Here is an 18,623-nt window from a genome sequence, read left to right on the forward strand (position 1 = left end):
GGCCAGTAATGATAATTTTCAACAAGTTTTGTTTTGCAGTCTATCCAATTAATTATTATCCATATATTCACATCTTAATCAGAAACTTGCTCTAATTAGGTCTATCAGAATGAAAGTTTTAGCAGATATCTTGACAATTATTAGGATCCGTTGCCAGGAGGGAAAAAAAAAAAGAAAATGGAAGAGGAAGAAGTACAGAATATCTGTTTCAGTAATTTAATTCCAAAAGAGCCAGAGTTCCAGAAGTACGAGTAAAACCTGAGATTTTTAGGAGGCCCTCCAAACCTGGTTGACCCCACACTGTTATTGTTGCTGCTGCTGCATCTAACACATATATCAAAGATCATCTATAGTGATCTATAGAGCACTGAGCAGTACTACAGCTGCTCTCTTAAAATCAGAAAGTTTGAATAGAAGACCTAAAAAATGAATCTGAATGACACAACTTTCAGTAGAATCTGCAGCACATTGGTTAAGAATATGAACTCAGTTTGACTCCTGACTCTATTGCTTAATGACTAGGAATTAAGCTCTCTGGGATTCCTTTTTCCAGTCTATGCAAGAGAGATAATCAGACACATAAAAACTATATCATGGTGGCATTGTGAGAAACAAACAGAGGACACATGAAAAGTCACTTGAAACATTGTCTGACTCAGATGATATTTAATTATCATTTGTTCATTACAGAAACTCATACAAAAGGGGATTCAGAAAGTATCACTGGGCTTTCAGAGTTTTTTCTGCTCAATTCAGAGAAGCATTGTCCTGTATGATTTTCGTAATTCTACTAATTCCACATGGCTGGATGTACAGGGAGGGTATTGGGGCACCAGCTTATGGTTGTTATAAATATCATTTTTATCACCAACCATTTTCTATCTGGAGGTCTTAAGTGATTTTTATGAAATTATTTTAGCATCTTTTTCTTGAAAATCATTAATGGAAGGATGGTGGAAGAGGTAGACCTGGTATACAGGCATACAAGATATGGTGATGTGCTGAGTTTAAACTTTACAGCACTAGACAGGGAATTATAAAGTCTATATTAGCCCTCCTGACAACACTTTATCTACCAGCTGGGATAATTTTCTTGGCATATCTACAACCTTTCTCTCTTAACTTCCTTTGATATGTTCATATCTAGTATCTCGTCTGTAATATTAGTGGAGAGAAGTGAGAAACACATGGCGTTCCACGTTGCCTTTTTAATTTTATTTCACTTTTAGCCTTTCCTTTCTTCTATATTTTTATCAATTCACATGTGAACATACCTACATACACACACATACACAAAATTCACAAGCACATATGAATATATATATATATATTTTGTGTGTGTATATGTGTGTGTGTGTATACACACATACACAAATGGTCCTAGCTAGAAACTATAGGTTAATCTTATGTATTTATTTCATATTCCTGTTGTAAAAAATTCTCACAAATTTATTCAGTGTCTTAATTTCTTCTCATATGATTTCTCAAGAAATTTCAACAAAATTTCCTCCCATGTGATTTCAGAAACCAGAAGTCCTAAATAAGTTTCACTGGGCTAATATCAACATGTTGTTAGAATTGTGCTCACGCAGGAGATAACAGGGGAGAATCACTTCCTTGCCTCTTCCAGCTTCTGCTGGAATCCTTCTGCTGGAATTATGGTGGCATCACACCGATCTATGATCACATTGCCCTCTCCTTGTTTGAAATTTCCCTCTGCCTCCATCTTGTAAGAATACCTGTGATTACTCTGAAGGTCAACCTGGATAATCCAGGATAATTTTCTCATCTCATGATCTTGTTGTAGGACGCTTTCCTTAGTTCAGCTAAAGATGTGGGCCCTTATCACATGGCCATGAAAAATTAGGCTTGCAGACAATTTGAAAGGTGGGGAGGACAGGGTTTATTGGGTGAAAAGAGAAAGAGGGAAACAGGGACTCTCCCCAAGGCCAGAGTCCCTGCTAGTGAGCTTCCTCTCTCAAAATTGAATCCTAGGTTCCACCCAGGAAGAAGAGGGGCCAGGGTCCTCCCCACCGCAAATGGTGGGAACTTCTGTGGCTCCACCCCAGTGTGAACTCCTCCCACGGAGCAGACCTAGTGGAGGTTTTCTGGGGAACACTTCCCACCTGGCTGTCTCAATCCTAACATGATATTTACAGGTTCCAAAAACTAGAATCTGGAAATGTTATGAGGTCATTATTCAGCATGTCACATTTCCCTCCTTTTGGATCCTCTTGGCATTAAAACATCGGTTTCTCGTCTTATAACTAGAAGCTTCACTATTATCTCTACCCATCCCTCTTCCTGTAACACTCATATCTCACAAGATGACAAGCCCTTGTCTCTACAAGGGACTCTAAAATTTACATTGCTTTCTCCATGTTTATTGTCACTACTGTAGAGATCCAAATTATTTTTACCTTTACTATTTCAATAACCAAATGCATTTTCAGTTGTCTCCGTGTCCTCTCCTCTGTCAGTGTTTCTTCAATGTTGACAGGATGCAACTAAACTACATCCATGGTACCATCTTTCACTACTTTTCCCTATTCACTCTTTGACCTAAACACTGGCAACAAGTCTCTATTTACTCTGTATGAAATGTGTGTCCTGTGCTACTCAACATGCAGTATCTTTCAATTTCTGTTTGTTTGTTTGTTTTTTATTACCATGGGTTTTTGGGGGACAGGTGGTGTTTGGTTACATGAGTGAGTTCTTTAGTGGGGATTTGTGAGACTTTGGTGCCTGCATCACCTGAGCAGTGTAAACTGAACTCAATGTGTAGTTTTTATCCCTCCTTCCCACCCTTCCCCCTAGTCTTCAAAATCCATTGTATTATTCTAATGCCTTTGCATCCTAATAACTTAGCTCACACTTATAAGTGAGAACATGCAATATTTGGTTTTCCATTCCTGAGTTACTTCACTTAGAATAAAAGTCTCCAATACCATCTAAGTTGCTGTGAATGCCATTAATTCATATATGTATATATATATCTCAGAGTTTCTTTATTGACTTTTAATTGATGGACATTTGGACTGGTTCCACATTTTTTCAATTGTGAATTGTGCTATCATAAACATGTGTATGCAAGTATCTTTTTCGTATAATGACTTCTTTTCCTCTGGGTAGATAGATACCCTGTAGTGGGACTGCTGAATCAAATGGTAGCTCCACTTTTAGTTCTTTAAGAAATCTCCACACTGTTTTCCACAGTGGTTGTACTAGTTTACATTCCCACCAGCAGTGGAGAAGTGTTCCCTTTTCACTATATCCACGCCAACATCTTTTTTAAAATTATTTTTTGATAATGATCACTCTTGCGGGAGTAAGGTGGTATTGAATTTTTCAGATTTCCCTGATCATTAGTGATGTTGAGCATTTTTCCATATGTTTGTTGGCCATTTCTGTATCTTCTTTTGAGAATCATGTATTCATGTCCTTAGCCCACTTTTTGATGGGATAGTTTGCTTTTTCCTTACTAATTTATTTGAGTTTCTTGTTGATTCTGGATATTATTCCTTTGTTAGATGTATAGATTGTGAAGATTTTCTTCCACTTTGTGGGTTGTCTGTTTACTCTGCCAACTGTTCCTTTTAACTCTTTAGTTTAATTAAGTCCCACCTATTTATCTTTGGTTTTGTATATTTAGAATTGTGAAATTTCTTGTTGGACAAGGCCTTTTATCACTATATAATATCCCTCTTTGTCTTTTTTAACTGCTGTTAATTTAGAATTTGGTTTATCTAAGAATAGCTACTCCTGCTTGCTTTTGGTGTCCATTTGCATGGAATGTTTTTTCTCTATGCCTTTACCTTAAGTTTATGCAAGTCCTTACATGTAAGGGGAGTCTCTTGAGGCAACAGATACTTGGTGAATTTTTATCCATTCTGCAATATTGTATGTTTTAAGTGCAGCATTTAGGCTATTTACATTCAATGTTAGTATTAAGATGTGTGGTATTATTCCATTCATTTTGCTATTTGTTAGTCGTATACTTTTTTTAATTGTAATTTTGTTTTATACATCTTGTAATATTTATGTTTTAAGAAGATTCTGTTTTGATGTGTTTCCAGAGTTTGTTTCAATATTTAGATCTCCTTTTATCAGTTTTTGCAACGCTGGCTTGGCAGTGGTGAATACTCTCAGCATTTGTTTGTCTGAAAAAGACTATCTTTCCTTCCTTTATCAAGGTTAGTTTCTCTGGATAAAAAATCCTTGCATGATAATTGTTTTTTTTAAGGCTAAAGATAGGGGCCCATCCCCTCTAGCTTGTAGTGTTTCTGCTGAGAAATCTGCTGTTAATCTAATATGTTTTCCTTTATAGGTTACCTGGTGCTTTTGGCTTGCAGCTCTTAAGATTATTTCTTTTGTCTTGATTTTATATAAGTTGATGGCAATGTGCCCAGGTGATGATCTTTTTGTGATGAATTTCCCAGATGTTCTTTGAGCTTCTTGTATTTGAATCTCTAGGTCTCCAGCAAGACCAAGGAAGTTTTCCTTGATTATTCCACCAAATACGTTTTCCAAATTTTTCAATTTATTTTCTTCCTCAGAGATGCCAATTATTCTTAGGTTTGTTGTTTAATATAATTCCAAACCTCTTGGAGGTTTTGTTCATTTCTTAAAATTCTTTTTTCTCTGTCTTTGCTGGATCGGATAATCCAAAAATCTTGTCTTTGAGCTCTGAAGCTGTTTCTTCTACTTTTTTGATTTTATTGTTGAGACTTTCCAGAACATTTTGCATTTGTCTAAGTGTTCCCTTTATTGACTGAAGTTGTAATTGTTTTTCATTTGTGCTATCTATTTCACTTAAGATTTCTCCCCTAATTTTTTGTATCAGTTTTTTTTTTTTTTTTCATCCTTAAATTGGACTTCACCTTTTTCTGGTGCATCTTTGATTAGCTTAATGATTGAGCTTCTAAATTCTTTTTCAGGTAAATGAAAGATTTCTTCTTTGTTTGGATCCATTGCTGGTGAGCTAGTGTGATTTTTTTTTGTGGGGTGGGGCGGTTTAGGACCTTTGTTTTGTCATATCACCAGAATTGTTTTTCTCATTCCTTCTCATTTGGGTAGGATCTGGGGCTCATGGCTGCTGTCCAGATTCTTTTGTCCCATGGAGTGTCCCCTTAATGTAAAACTCTCCTCATTTTCCTAGGGATGCTTCCTGAGAGCCAAGCTGTAGTGATTGTTATTTCTTTTCCGTATCTAGCCATGCAGCAGGACTACCAGGCTCTGAGCTGGTACTGGGAGTTGTCTGCACAGAATCCTGCAATGTGAACTGTTTTCAGGTCTCTCAGCCGTGGATACCAGGACCTGCTCCAGTGGAGGAGGCAGACCAGTGAAATGGACTCTGTGAGGGTCCTTAGTTTTGGTTGTTTAATGCACTATTTTTGTGCTGATTGACTTCCTGCCAGCAGGTAGCACTTTCAAGAGGGCATCAGCTGTGGTAGTATAGGGAGGAGCAGGCAGTGGGTGGGGCCCTAGAACTCCAAAGAGAGTATGCCTTTTGTTTTCAGCTACCAGAGTGGATCAGGATGGACCTCAGGTGGGGACAGGGTTAGGCATGTTTGAGCTTAGACCCTTCTTGGGTGAGGCTTGCTGCGGCTGCTGTTGGGGATGGGGGTGTGGTTTCCAGGTCAATGGAGTTATGTTCCTAGGAGGATTATGGGTGCTTTCCCTGTGTCATGCAGATTGCCAGGGAAGTGAGGAAAACCACAGTTACAGATCTCACGCAGCTCCCATGCAACTCAAAAGGCTGGCCTCACTCCCACTGTGCCTCTGCCAACAGCACTGAGTTTGCTTCCAGGCAGTGGGTAAGCTGGGCAGAGAACTTGCCCCAGGCTACCAGCCTCCCAGCTGAGAAAGCAAATAGAGCTTTCATGCCTTCTGTCTGTCAAGTCTGAACGCTGGGTTCACACCTTCCCCCAAGTTCTGGCCAGGACATGTTGTGTTTGGTTGGAATTGTTATTAAAGTTTAGCTGGAGGTTTATTTCTTCGTGTGGTCTTTTCCCTGTTTCTCTGGCAGCCCTCCCCAAAGGCCCCTGTGAGACAAGGCAGAAATTGCTTCCCTGGGGATCGAGAGAGCCCATGGGGCTTTTCCTGCTGCTTCATCTACACCTTTATTTCCCTTGACTCTCTAATTTGGCTCAAGTCCAAGTAAGGTCAAATTATTCTCCCATGATCTATACCTTCAGGTTCCCCAGTAAGGGGCTGGGTTCAGGGGTGGATGATCTCCCTTTCCCACTTACACAGCTTGGGCACTCACAGCATTTGGGATGTCTCCTGGTTCCTTCAGGAGCAATCTACTTCCTTCAGAAAGCCTGTGGATTCTCTCACCTTTCCTGGTTTATTCCTGCAGTAGTTCTGGAGCAAAAGATAATCATGCGAGTGTCCACATGCTGCTCTGTCTGTCCAAGTGGGAGCTGCAATCTAGTCCTCCCTCTTATCAGCCATTTTCCCTCTATCTGTCTCTCAAATATTCTTTAACTCTTGGTTTCTATCTCTTAATAGAGCATCAACAGCACTAATAATATTGCAGAATTTTAACTACTTGTTCATATTCTTTTTATTATTAGATTGTGATATCATATGGAACTTTGTATTCCTAGTGCCTGGCAGAATGTAATTGCAAGATAGAAAGTTAATAAGTATTATGTGAATCAATAAGAACATTCCAGGGTGCATATCATATGCTTTAATATCTAACTCAACACACCTTGAACTTCAAGACAGAATAAACATAATTTTCATTTATATAAAGACTAGTTTGTGATTAAATAAGAAATTATCCTGAAATCTAAGTGATTTAATAAAATAGAAGTTAATATCTTGTTAATGCAAAATCTGCACAGGTTCAATAAATCTGAAAGTTTTCTAAGTCATGTCTTAGGATATCTGGTTGGTTTTGATATTGGGATTTTTTTTTTCATCATAAAAATGTTACTTTCTGAGCATTGAAAAAGGAAATGAGAAAGCTAGAGGGTTGTGAAAAGATTTTACACAACCTCGGGCCTAATATAATCCCTTCCCTTCCACTCATGTCTATTGATCACAATGTGTCATATGACCCTATTTTGTCCAGAATTGGTGGGTTCTTGGTTTTGCTGATTTCAAGAATGAAGCCACAGACCCTCATGGTGAGTGTTACAGTTCTTAAAGATGGTGTGTCCAAAGTTTGTTCCTTCTGATGTTTGGGCAAGTCTGGAGTTTCTCCCTTCTGGTGGGCTCATGGTCTCGCTGACTTCCGGAGTGAAGCCACAGACCTTCTCAGTGTGTTTTGCAGCTCTTAAAGGTGGAACATCCAAAGTTGTTCATTCCTCCCAGTGGGTTCATGGTCTTGCTGGTTTCAGGAGTAAAACTGCAGACCTTTGCGGTGAGTGTTACAGTTCATAAAGGTGGCATATCCAGAGTTGTTTGTTCCTCCCGTCTGGAGATGTTCATTCCTGCTGGTGGGTTCACAGTCTCACTGACTTCAGCAGTGAAGTTGCAGACCTTTGCAGTGAGTGTTATGGCTCTTAAATGTGACACAGACCCAAAGAGTGAGCAGCAGCAAGATTTATTGTGAAGAGCAAAGGAACAGCATGGAAGGGGACCCAAGCAGGTTGCCGCTGTTGGCTTGGGTGGCCTGTTTTATTCCCTTATCTTGTCCCACCCAAATCCTGCTGATAGGTCTGTTTTACAGAGAACTGATTGACCCATTTTACAGAGAGCTGATTGGTCCATTTTGACAGAATGCTGATTAGTGTGTTTACAAACCTTTAGCTAGACACAGAGTGCTGATTGGTGCATTTACAATCTTTTAGCTAGACACAAAAGTTCTCCAAGTCCCCACTCATCCCAGAAGCCCAGTGGGTTTCACCTCTCAATCCCCCCTCTAACGCCACACCCCAACTGCTGTTGGGAATTTGGCCGATGACTGCTCTAGTTACTTCCTTCTGGATAAGAGTGAAGAAGGAGCCCTGCAGTTGTATTGTCCTCCAGAGGGGAACTCTTTAGGCCAGTGGGAGGGCCAGCAGGTCGGTCCATGGGTCTTTGGTAGAAATTGTTAGTTGAGCTCATTTGGGGTTCCAATTGTAAGATGATCTGTAGCTTGATGGCCTCGATTCTAGAGGAAACAAATTTGACAAGCAGGTTAAAAATACAGGGTCCAAAGGCAAGTAACAGCAAGATGACTGCCATGGGACCTAGAAAGAGGAGAAGCCATGTTGCCCAACTCCAGAGGTTGGTATAAGAGTTTGAAAGGTATTGTCTGATTTCAGGAGCTTTTCCTGTAAATGCTGGGTGGCATCTCATACTACCCCTGACTGGTTAGTGCAAAAACAACACTCTTCCCCTAAGAAGGTGCAGAGGCCTCCTTTCTCAGCAGTGAGGCGGTCTAGGTCTCAGCGGTTTTGGAGAGTCACTGCTGCCGAAGAGTCTATTTGGCCTAGTAAAGTAAGGATAGATTTTGTTATTTCTTGGGAAATGTCTGAGTAATCCTTTGAGAGTGTGTGGTAGTAGGATAATGAAGTAGATAACCTGGCTATTCTGGTTCCTAGCAGGTGCTAGTTATATGACTCTGCACTGATGGACTTGAGCTTCGAGGGTTACTGATAAGGTCTGATTTCCTGGGGCAACATTAATGTTGAGACTTAGAAAGACTAAGGTGCAGGTGCCTGTCCAGTTAGTGGGGAGGGAGATATAGGTCAAGGTTCCACATAAGAAGAATATACCTTGACTGAGTAAACATAACTGGTTATGTATGTTAAAAAGGTGTGTGAATTTGTTGTTTTCATTTTCCCATACTCCTAGAGTACTTGCAAGGTAGCTCCAGTGAGAGGCTGGAAAGGGGTGTTGGGAGCCAACTGAGTGGCTCCCTAGGTTCTATTTTCCCATTGGAGAAAAAACCTTTTTATATCTACTAGGAACCATTCGAGACAGTGATTGAAAGAGGGGATGAGAAGGCATTCACTAGTGCTGGGGGTGCTGCTGCAGGGGTTCTAGGGATGAATGGTCATGCAGAGTGTATGTTTGCCATTATAAAACCTGGAGTGTTTGTCAAGCAGGGAGGAGGTGATGACTTTGGGGGGCCCTGAGAAGCAGACAAGCTGTCTGAATGGAGCTGTTTGGGTGACTCAGAAGTTACTATGATCAGTTGGGGCTTGAAGTTGTAGGGTGTAATTACACTGATGGGGTAGTAGGTGCCCCAGGGCAGACCTGATAACAGGTTGCATTGGATGCATAAAGGGGTTTGGAAAATTAAGATGGTATTCATAGTTACAAGGCCATGTATGGGCTTTTCATTGCTTGTGTAATAGATGAGATTGAAAATGTAAGAACATTAAAGTCAGATTGCACATACTGTTAGGATATACTTGGTCCTATCAGAGATGGGGAAGTCAGCTAATGATTGCATATTTAGAAGTCGGAAAATGTCTTTTCCTTCATAATGAGGGTGGTAGGGTAAGTTGGTGAAGACCCAGTTTTTTGCAGGAATGAGAGTGGCAATGTAAGCATAGGTTGATAGAGAGATACAAAGCCAACAGTCATTTCCCAGGAAAGAATTGGACTGGTTCAACAGAAAGTAGGTTAAGTTGAGAGTCTTGTAGAGTTAATTAGGAGCTAGTGGAAGGAGAGGGGTGATTGTATGAGGTATCCAAGGAAGCAGGAGGGATACATAAGCAAAGAGTAAATAGGAAGGTAAAGAGGGTGCTCTGGAAGACGAGATCACTTTATCCAGTCTGAGTTAAAGGTAAGAGTAAATTGCTGTCAAAAGAAAGAAAGATACAAAGAAGGTTGATGTGAATAGGGTTCCATTAAAGGGGTAAGGAGAGGTGTGAAACATAAAGATTATGTAGGTTTTAACTTATCTTTTTTAAGGAAGAAGGGGTTTTTCTTCAGGATCAGTGATAGGAGCCTTTTTAGTCTGGGATGTTTCCTTCCGAAATAGGAGATGCAAGTCCTCCAAGAGTTCGCAGGTAATCAAGGCTGGTCTGGTTGATCTTAGGACTCTTAAGCTGATGGTCCCACAGGTTCCTCAGGGGATGTCCAGATTCCACTCCTGCCACCTTAACTGCAGTGGTGGTAGAGAGGATTACCGAGTATGCTCCTTCCCACAAAGAGTCCATAAATGGGGAGGTAGAGGGGACAGATTTGACCAACACTAGACCTCCTGGTTGAAACAACTCTGTTCCCTTTTCTCTGTGACATCCTTCAGTTAGGTTTTTAAGGTTTTGTTGATATTTTGCCAAAGAAGTTATATCTTTGACCAAGTTGGCCATTTTCTGATCAAGTAGGAGGTGAGAAAAGGTCATCCATACAACATTTCATAGGGACTGAGCCCCATTTTGGGGGAGAATTTTGGATTCTCAACAAGGCCATGGGCAAAAAAGTAGGCCATGGGGGATGAGTTTCTTGTGTTAGTTTCCTTAAGTGCCTCTTGAGTGTTTCATTTGTCTTCTGGACCTTCCCTGAGGATTGTGGCCTCCAGGCGCAGTGTAAGTGATATCATATCCTTAGCGCCCTGGAAATTCCCTGAGTTATTGTGGCTTTAAAAGCTGGACCATTGTTGCTCTGTAAACTTTGGGGAAGCCCAAATCTAGGAATTATTTCATGAATTAGGACTTTAATCTCTTCCTAAGTCTTCTCTGTCCTGCAGGGGAAAGCTTCTATCCAATTTGTACACATATCAACACAGACCAACAAGTACTGAAATCCCTTTGACTTAGGCATGTGGGTGAAGTCTAACTGCCAGTCATCTCCAGGATAGTGATCTATTCTTTGTTCCTCCAAAGAAGCCTTATGATGGACTAAGGGATTATTCCTTTGGCACACCTCACAGGCTTTGACTACCTGTCAGAGGGTCCAGAGGAGATTTGGCCCTGTAAATATGGACTTGGCCATTTGATGAATGTTTTCAATACCAATATGAAAAGTTTGGTGGAGGGTTTTAAGTATTTTCCACTGACTGACTTTGGGTAAAAGTACCTTTCCTTCTTCTGTCACCAACCACCCCAAGGGGAGAAAACTATGCCCCTGTGAAAGTCCCCATTCTGTTTCAGTTGGGGAATACTGGGGCTTAATCTCTTGGAGGGTGTTGTTCCATACCAAGGGTCCTTTCATAAGTATTTCTAATGGGAGGTTCCGCATGGCAGCAATTTTGGCCTCAGTATCTGCCTGATGGTTTCCTTCTGCCTTTTGCTACTACATCAATTTCCTTACTTAGGTATTCCACTGGTTGTGGGGTTGTCCTACGAGTCTGCGTAAGGACTCCAAGAGCTATCCCTGCTCTCTCTGTGATGTATAAAGATAAGTTTTGTCCTGTGGGAAGCCTTAAAGCTGGAACTTGTACGAGGGCCTACTTTAAGGTTTTGAAGGCTGTTTCTGTTCCTAGTTCCCACTTTACTAGATGAGTATTTGCCCTCTGGGTCTCCTTGATTAGAGTATAGAGGGGCCTGGCTATCTCACTGTATCCGGGGATCCATAGTCAGTAAAAGCCAGGAACCTGTTTTAAATGTCTTAGGGTGAGGATAAGCCAGTATAGGCTGTATTCATTCCTTGATGAGGGCCCTGGTCCCTCTAAGATGAGGCCTAGATATTTGACCTGTCGTAGACAAAACTGAGCCTTTGACCTAGACACCTTGTACCCTTGATTAGCTAGGAAGTTCAAGAGATCTAGAGTATCCTCCTGGCATAAGACTTCCGAACTGGTAGCCAAAAGTAAATGACCCACATACTGAAGGACCAGAGTGTCTGGGCTTGAGAAGTGGCCTGGATCTTGGGCCATTGCCTGATCAAAGAGATGAGGAATATCTCTAAACCCTTGGGGCAAGACGGTCCACGTAAGTTGGGATGTGTGGTCTGTGGGATCCTCAAAAGCAAAGAGAAACTGGGAGTCATAGTGTAGGGGAATACAGAAAAAGTCATCCTTGAGTTCCAGAATCATGAACCATTCTGCTTCCTTTGGTATTTGAGAGAGCAGGGTATAGTTGTTGGGTACAACTGGATATAGAGGAATTACTGCCTCATTGATGAGTTAAGATCTTGCACTAGTCTCCACTGAGTGTTCGGTTTTTGTACTTCTAGAATTGAGGTGTTACAGGGACTGCTGCATTTCCTTACTAAGCCTTGAGCTTTTAAATGTTTAACAATATCCTGTAATCTTTTATGAGCTTCAGGCCTTAAGGGATATAGCCTTTCATAAGGAAAAGGGGTGGGGTCTTTTCACTTGATTTCGACTGGGGGGTGGTGTTCATTTTTTGCCCTTTCAAATTGCCCTTCTAATGCCCAAACTTCAGAGTTGGTTCCCTCTTTAAGTAGGGAACAACAAATGGGTAACTTGTTCTCCGTATTCATGTAGATAATAGTTCCAGCTTTGGCTAATATATCCCTCCCTAACAAGGCTGTGGGACTTTTCAGGCATAACAAGAAAGGCATGTGTAAAGAGCAAAGTCTCCAAATTACGACTGAGGAGGTGGGAGAAATAACTGGTTACAGGCTGTCCCAGGATTCCTCGGATGGTAATGGACCTTGGGGACAGTCTTCCAGGACAGGAGATTAACACTGGGAAGGCTCTGCCATTGACTAGGAGTAAGTCAATTTCCTCATCCTCAATGGTTAAACATACCCGGGGCTCAGTGAGTGTGATGACATGAGCTGGCACTTCCCCAAGCACCCTCATTCCTGTTGTTGGATCATCTGGTTGGGGGCTTCTGGCCCAGAGAACCTTTGTCCTGAGGGCAGTGCACCTTCCAGGGATTGCCTTGGCATACCAGACATGGATGACGGGACAGCTTGTTTCTCATTGGACAATTTTTTAAAAAGTTTCCTTGTAAACCACACTGATAACAAGCCCTAGAGGGTGATTGGCCTGCTCCATTTTCTGCCCCCTCTGAACCACCAAGGTTTGTTTGTCTGAGGGCCATAACTAAGGCTGCGGCCTGTCTCTGATCTCACTTTTCCTTTTGGGCCTGTTCCTCTTGGTCCCTATTATAGAACACTGAGGTTGCAATGTTTAAGAATGCCTCCAGATTTTGTTCAGGGCCCAGGGCTTGCTTTTGGCATTTTCTCCTGATATCTGCAGCTGATTGGGTAATAAACTTATCTTTTAGAATCAATTGAACCTTGAGTGACTTGGGTGACAGGGGAGCAATTTTAGTTGCTCGAGGAAGGCAGAAAGATTTTCTTCCTTTGCCTGAGTTATGGTGCACATCATTGAATAAATCATGGGCTTCTTCCTAATTCTCCTTAGTCCTTCTAGAACACAGGTCAAATGATGTTTATGACTCCAGACCCCATGATCTGAGTCAAGGTCTCAATGGGAATCCATACTGGGGACAGCTGGTTGACCGGTAGGGAATTTGTCCCTTTCTTCAGCTGACATTCTATCATTTACTTGACTAAGATATCAAGTATCTCCAAACTCTTGGGCTGCAACTAAAGCCGAATTCTTTCCGTTAAAGGACAGGGTTTGATCTAACAATAGCATGACATCTCTCCAAGTGAGATCAAAGGTTTGCCCTAGAACCTGTAGGACATCTATGTACCTATCAGTATCATCTGAAAACTTCCCCAGGTCTACCTTGATCTGCTTTAAATCAGAGAGGGAGAAGGGGGCATGTACCTGGGTTAGGCCAAATTCCCCTCCCCCTACAGCTTGAAGGGGATATAACCTATAGCCTGTTGGTTTTTGTGGTCCTTTGGAGATTTCTTTGCTTATTTCCTTCTGGGCAGGAGAGATTAGAGGAGGATTAGATTATAATTAATAGGAATGGGAGCTATCAGGTGGCTAGGATATGGGGGTAAGCTGAGAGGTCCTCCTGTGGGATGTAAATTGAAAGCTTTGCATAGTTGTGCATTCTCCCTCAATGAAAAGAAAGTTTGGACATAAGGCACTTCACTCCATTTGCCTTCCCTCTTACAGAAAAGGTCAAAGTGCAGGATAGTATTTTAATTTATACTTCCCTCAGATGGCCATTTTCCCCATCAGAGAGAGAATATTGGGGCCAGGCCATAGCACAGAAAAAAAAATGAGCCACCTTTTTTTCAGGGCTTGTGGGTCAAATTGGTCTCAATGGCTTAGGATGCATTTCAAGGGTGACCCTGTTGATGCCTGAGTGTTTCCCATTTGAAAGACAAAACTGCCCATGGTTTTGGTTTGTTTTATTTCTCCCACTGCCCAAGAACCCACAAAGGTCCCTGGACCCTGCTAATCAGAATAGTTGCACTCACCAATGCAGCAGCAGAAACAACCCCTGCCCAATAACCCACAACCCTGCTGACTAGAATAGTTGCGCTCACCAGTGCAGCCATAGAAACACTAGTTTTCCTCCCAGACCACAAGGAGGACTGAGGAAGGTCGGATTCGGATTTAGTGGCCCTTACTGACGCATTCTCGAAAACCTGTTAGAGTCCTAAACATTCTAATTTTAGTATTGGGACCTTACCCATGTCCTATAAAGATGGTATGCCCCCATAATGAAGTGGAAGGCCATTCCCTGAGGGAGGGAAGGAATCTCCAGGGTTGGAAGAGTGACATCATTTGTCCTCACTTATATAAATAGGAAGGATACAATTTTTGGGAGTCCCCATATCCTAGCTTCAGGAATAGCTTTTGTTAGTCCTGCTTGTCTAAGGAGGGATCCTAAAATTCCAGATAGTGTCCCCAACAATGGGACTTTGGGCAAAAATTATGTCTTTCTGATTGGTGAGCCTGGGTGCCTAAAGAAGGTAACAGAGTCCTGAAGTTTATACTAGAAATCATTCTTATAGGAGAAACTAGAAAAGCACCAGAGACAGGGAGTGGTTTTTAGAAGTGAGGCTAGCCTCGGAGAAGAGAGGTGAGAGGAAGTTTGTCTGGCAGGGGTTAGGACCCAGTGGGCAAGGGTCAGGATAGGTAGGATAGATGGGCAAGTCTCACTTGGGCGACATGACTTTGAGAGTTCTGCTCATGGATGCAGGGTCAACCAACTTGTTGTCGGGACCCTGGAGCTGAATGGCTTTCTTCTGCCGACCCTTGGCTCAGCCCAGAAGTACAGGAAGAGTGGAAGCTGGTTCCAGGCAAACCAATGCTCCCCACTCCGATGAGCTGGGGGTTGTTAGAGAGCCCTTTCCCAGAAAACCTGACACCTATGTCTTTAGTACAGTGGCCATGCTAGTCACTTTTAACTGGCCGACAGATGCCTGATATTTAGCCCCTGAACTCTAAAGAAAAATAGGACAGAATAGCAAGTGAAAGGGGTTCAATGGTACTCAGTGCTTGGAGATAGGTGATAGTCTCACTGCTTGGCCATAGGCGACAGTCCCTTCGTGGTCACCAAAATGTGTCTGGAATTGGTGGGTTCTTGGTCTCGCTGACTTCAAGAATGAAGCCATGGACCCTCATGGTGAATGCTACAGTTCTTATAGATGGTGTGTCCAGAGCTTGTTCCTTCTGATGTTCGAACAAGTCCACAGTTTCTTCCTTCTGGTGGGTCCTTGGTCTCGCTGACTTCTGGAGTGAAGCCATAGACCTTTGCAGTGAGTGTTGCAGCTCTCAAAGGTGTCACATTTGGAGTTGTTTGTTCCTCTCAGTGGGTTCGTAGTCTCACTGGCTTCAGGAGTGAAGCTGCAGACCTTCACAGTGAGTGTTACAGTTCATAAAGGTGGTGTGTCCAGAGTTGTTTGTTCCTCCTGTCTGGAGTTGTTGATTCCTGTTGGTGGGTTGATAGTCTCACTGGCTTCAGGAGTGAAACTGCAAACCTTCATGGTGAGTGTTACAGCTCTTAAAGGCAGCACAGACCCGAAGAGTGAGCAGCAGCAAGATTTATTGTGAAGAACGAAAGAATGAACAGCATGGAAGGGGACCCAAGCGGGTTGCCACTACTGGCTCAGGTGGCCAGCTTTTATTCCCTTATCTGGCTCCACTCACATCTTGCTGATTGGTCCATTTTACAGAGAGCTGATTGGTCCGTTTTGACAGATTGCTAATTGGTGCATTTACAAATCTTTAGCTAGACACAGAGTGCTGATTAGTGCATTTACAATACTTTCGTTAGATACAAAATTCTCCAAGTCTCCACCTGTCCCAGAAGCCCAACCAGCTTCACCTCTCACTATCTAACTACAAGTAGTCTGGGAAGGATGGTCTTCTATATGCCTAGACAGGAGAGGTCAATCAGATGAGACTGAAGGTTCTACTACATATGCTTTTAAAGTAGCCTCTGAGGAGTTCCAAGCTGACATACAGATTGTTTGGGTTCATGTAAGTGTCTATATAAATATATATATTTATATTTATATGTATATGTGTGTGTTTATGCCAATCAATAACTACAACGAAACTTTATACCTAACAATTGATGAGGAAACTTAATAGTGATACCATGATAATGTTTAATAAAAAAATTATTAAAAATTATTTCCAGAAATAAAGCTAGAAAGATAGATAGACCAAACAAACACAAATATCATACATCTGTTCTTGTTCAGCACTGTTAGGTCTTACTAACACAAACCTGAATTACATGCATATCACCAACACAGTACCTTGTTAGGATTTGAAATACTTGAATTAGAACCTTGCTCTTTAGTACTATTCTGATTTTAAATCTTTATTTTGAATCAAACCATTCTTCCTTTGATTTAAACTATTACGTTTTGTACTATTTGAGAACATTGTATCTCTTCTTTGAAAAAACAGAATTTCACAGAGCATGGCTATGATATCAAAATCAGAGTGACATACAATTAAGGTTGTTTTCTTGATCATTTGAATATCACTTAAGCATGTCAACATAAAAATAATTTCAATTACTACAGTGGAAAATCAGTATTGTTGTGATTTAAAATTTAATTTTGATGAACAACTCTCATAAAGAATATTACTTTATCATAAGCAGCTCAAAATATAATAGAACTCTAACTTAATGGTGCAAATTACTGGGATTTTTTAATCCTCAGAAGTAAAATCTACCTAATTAAGGGATGCCCAGTATTCTTGCAGGATTGATGACTGAAGAATGGACTTGAGTATGTGCACATGCATTCATCATTCGCACTTTCATCTCTGTTATCTCCAAGAAAAGTGGCATCAGTGGGAACCAGTTACAATAGTCCTGATGCATCTAATACAGAGAAAAACACTACCACTGTCCTATTTTCATTGCCTTTGGAAATTTTTGTTGGCATTTTTACCCCTGAAAAGTATTCATTATTGTTGCAAAAGTATACAAGGCTATTTGTTTTATAGCATTAGAGATTTATTCTACTTTAAAGGCGTTCATCAAAGCATTGTCTATGGCAACTGAGAATATGTCATGCAGAATTGTACTCTGTTATCAAATGACATTAATCTAAGATCTGAGGTTACCCTGAGGTGAGGAAATAAATTGAAATTGGAAGTGTAAAACATGGCAACAGAGTGATGCTCTATACTGGAGGAATAATAAATCTATCTGGGACATTGTTAATCTTTTAAAATAGTGAAGAGTTTTCTTTGCTTTAAAACAAGAGTCAGAGAAGATAAGATTTTAACATGCTTGGTAATTTAGCAGCAAAAGGGAGATGAAAAATAGAGACAAAAATAAATATTTTCTCTAAATTCTCTATCTTAAGAAATATTTCTAGTTGTGAGAACCATTCTCTACATCTCTCATAAATAGCTAATTTGAGAGTAAAGGTAAAGTTATTATAATTATGCCATCCAAATAACAATCATACTAATAATAGTTATAATCCTTTCTAATCCATTACATTTGAACTATATTCATGTGATAGGCAATTATAACTAAGAATGATATGAGCTTTTGGGTTTATTATATCCATATTTTCTGTTAATTAGTAGATGAATTAGAAACCACACTACAACCAGGGCTTCCTGTTTAGGAAAAACTTGTGATATTTTTGAAAACATGGGTCAATCATTATTAAAATAGATTACAAAATATAATTAGGCTCAAGCCCTGGGTGAAAGGCCACAGCTTTAAGATTTGTCACCTTTAATTATTTTTAACTCCTTGAGTGCTTTCATCTGCTAGCATGGATTCTTTATTCTGACTTTGTTATATTCATATGTTTTCTTTAAGTCTTATCCCTCAGTTTCTTCTAATTAATTTTGTTTTTCTAAAGACAAAAAACAATAAATATAAGACTTATTAGTTTTGCTTAGTTCCCTAGATATTCTTATTAACAACAGAGTGTAGAAGGGCCAGAAAGCTCTTCACATACATTCATTAGATAACACAGGACTTGAGCATAGCAAGTTGTCATATTATCATTATTTCTGAGAACTCTGCTTCTATTAGAACCATTATTAAAATTTAAATCCTACTGATTTTTTGAATAATCATCTACTAATTGGAGATGAGAAGCAGTTTCCTACACTTATCCATGAAAAATGTAATATTGAAATGCAATTTCTAGAATTCCTAACTGGTATATTTTTGTAATTATCACAAAGTCATGCTATTTTGAAGAAAGATGAAGAAAACAGAAATAAAGAAACAAGAATGCATGAAGAAGTTGCTAGATATTAGACTTCCAAAATAGCTTTTTAATTGCTGAGGATTTATATATGCATGTAAATACATATATGCCTACAGGTACATGTTTGTATTCCATCAAATAAATAGCATTTTAAGAATAAAAAATTAATGTCATTTCCA

This window comes from Colobus angolensis, unplaced genomic scaffold (genome assembly GCF_000951035.1).
Source record: "Colobus angolensis palliatus isolate OR3802 unplaced genomic scaffold, Cang.pa_1.0 Scaffold100, whole genome shotgun sequence".
Classification (NCBI taxonomy): domain Eukaryota; kingdom Metazoa; phylum Chordata; class Mammalia; order Primates; family Cercopithecidae; genus Colobus; species Colobus angolensis.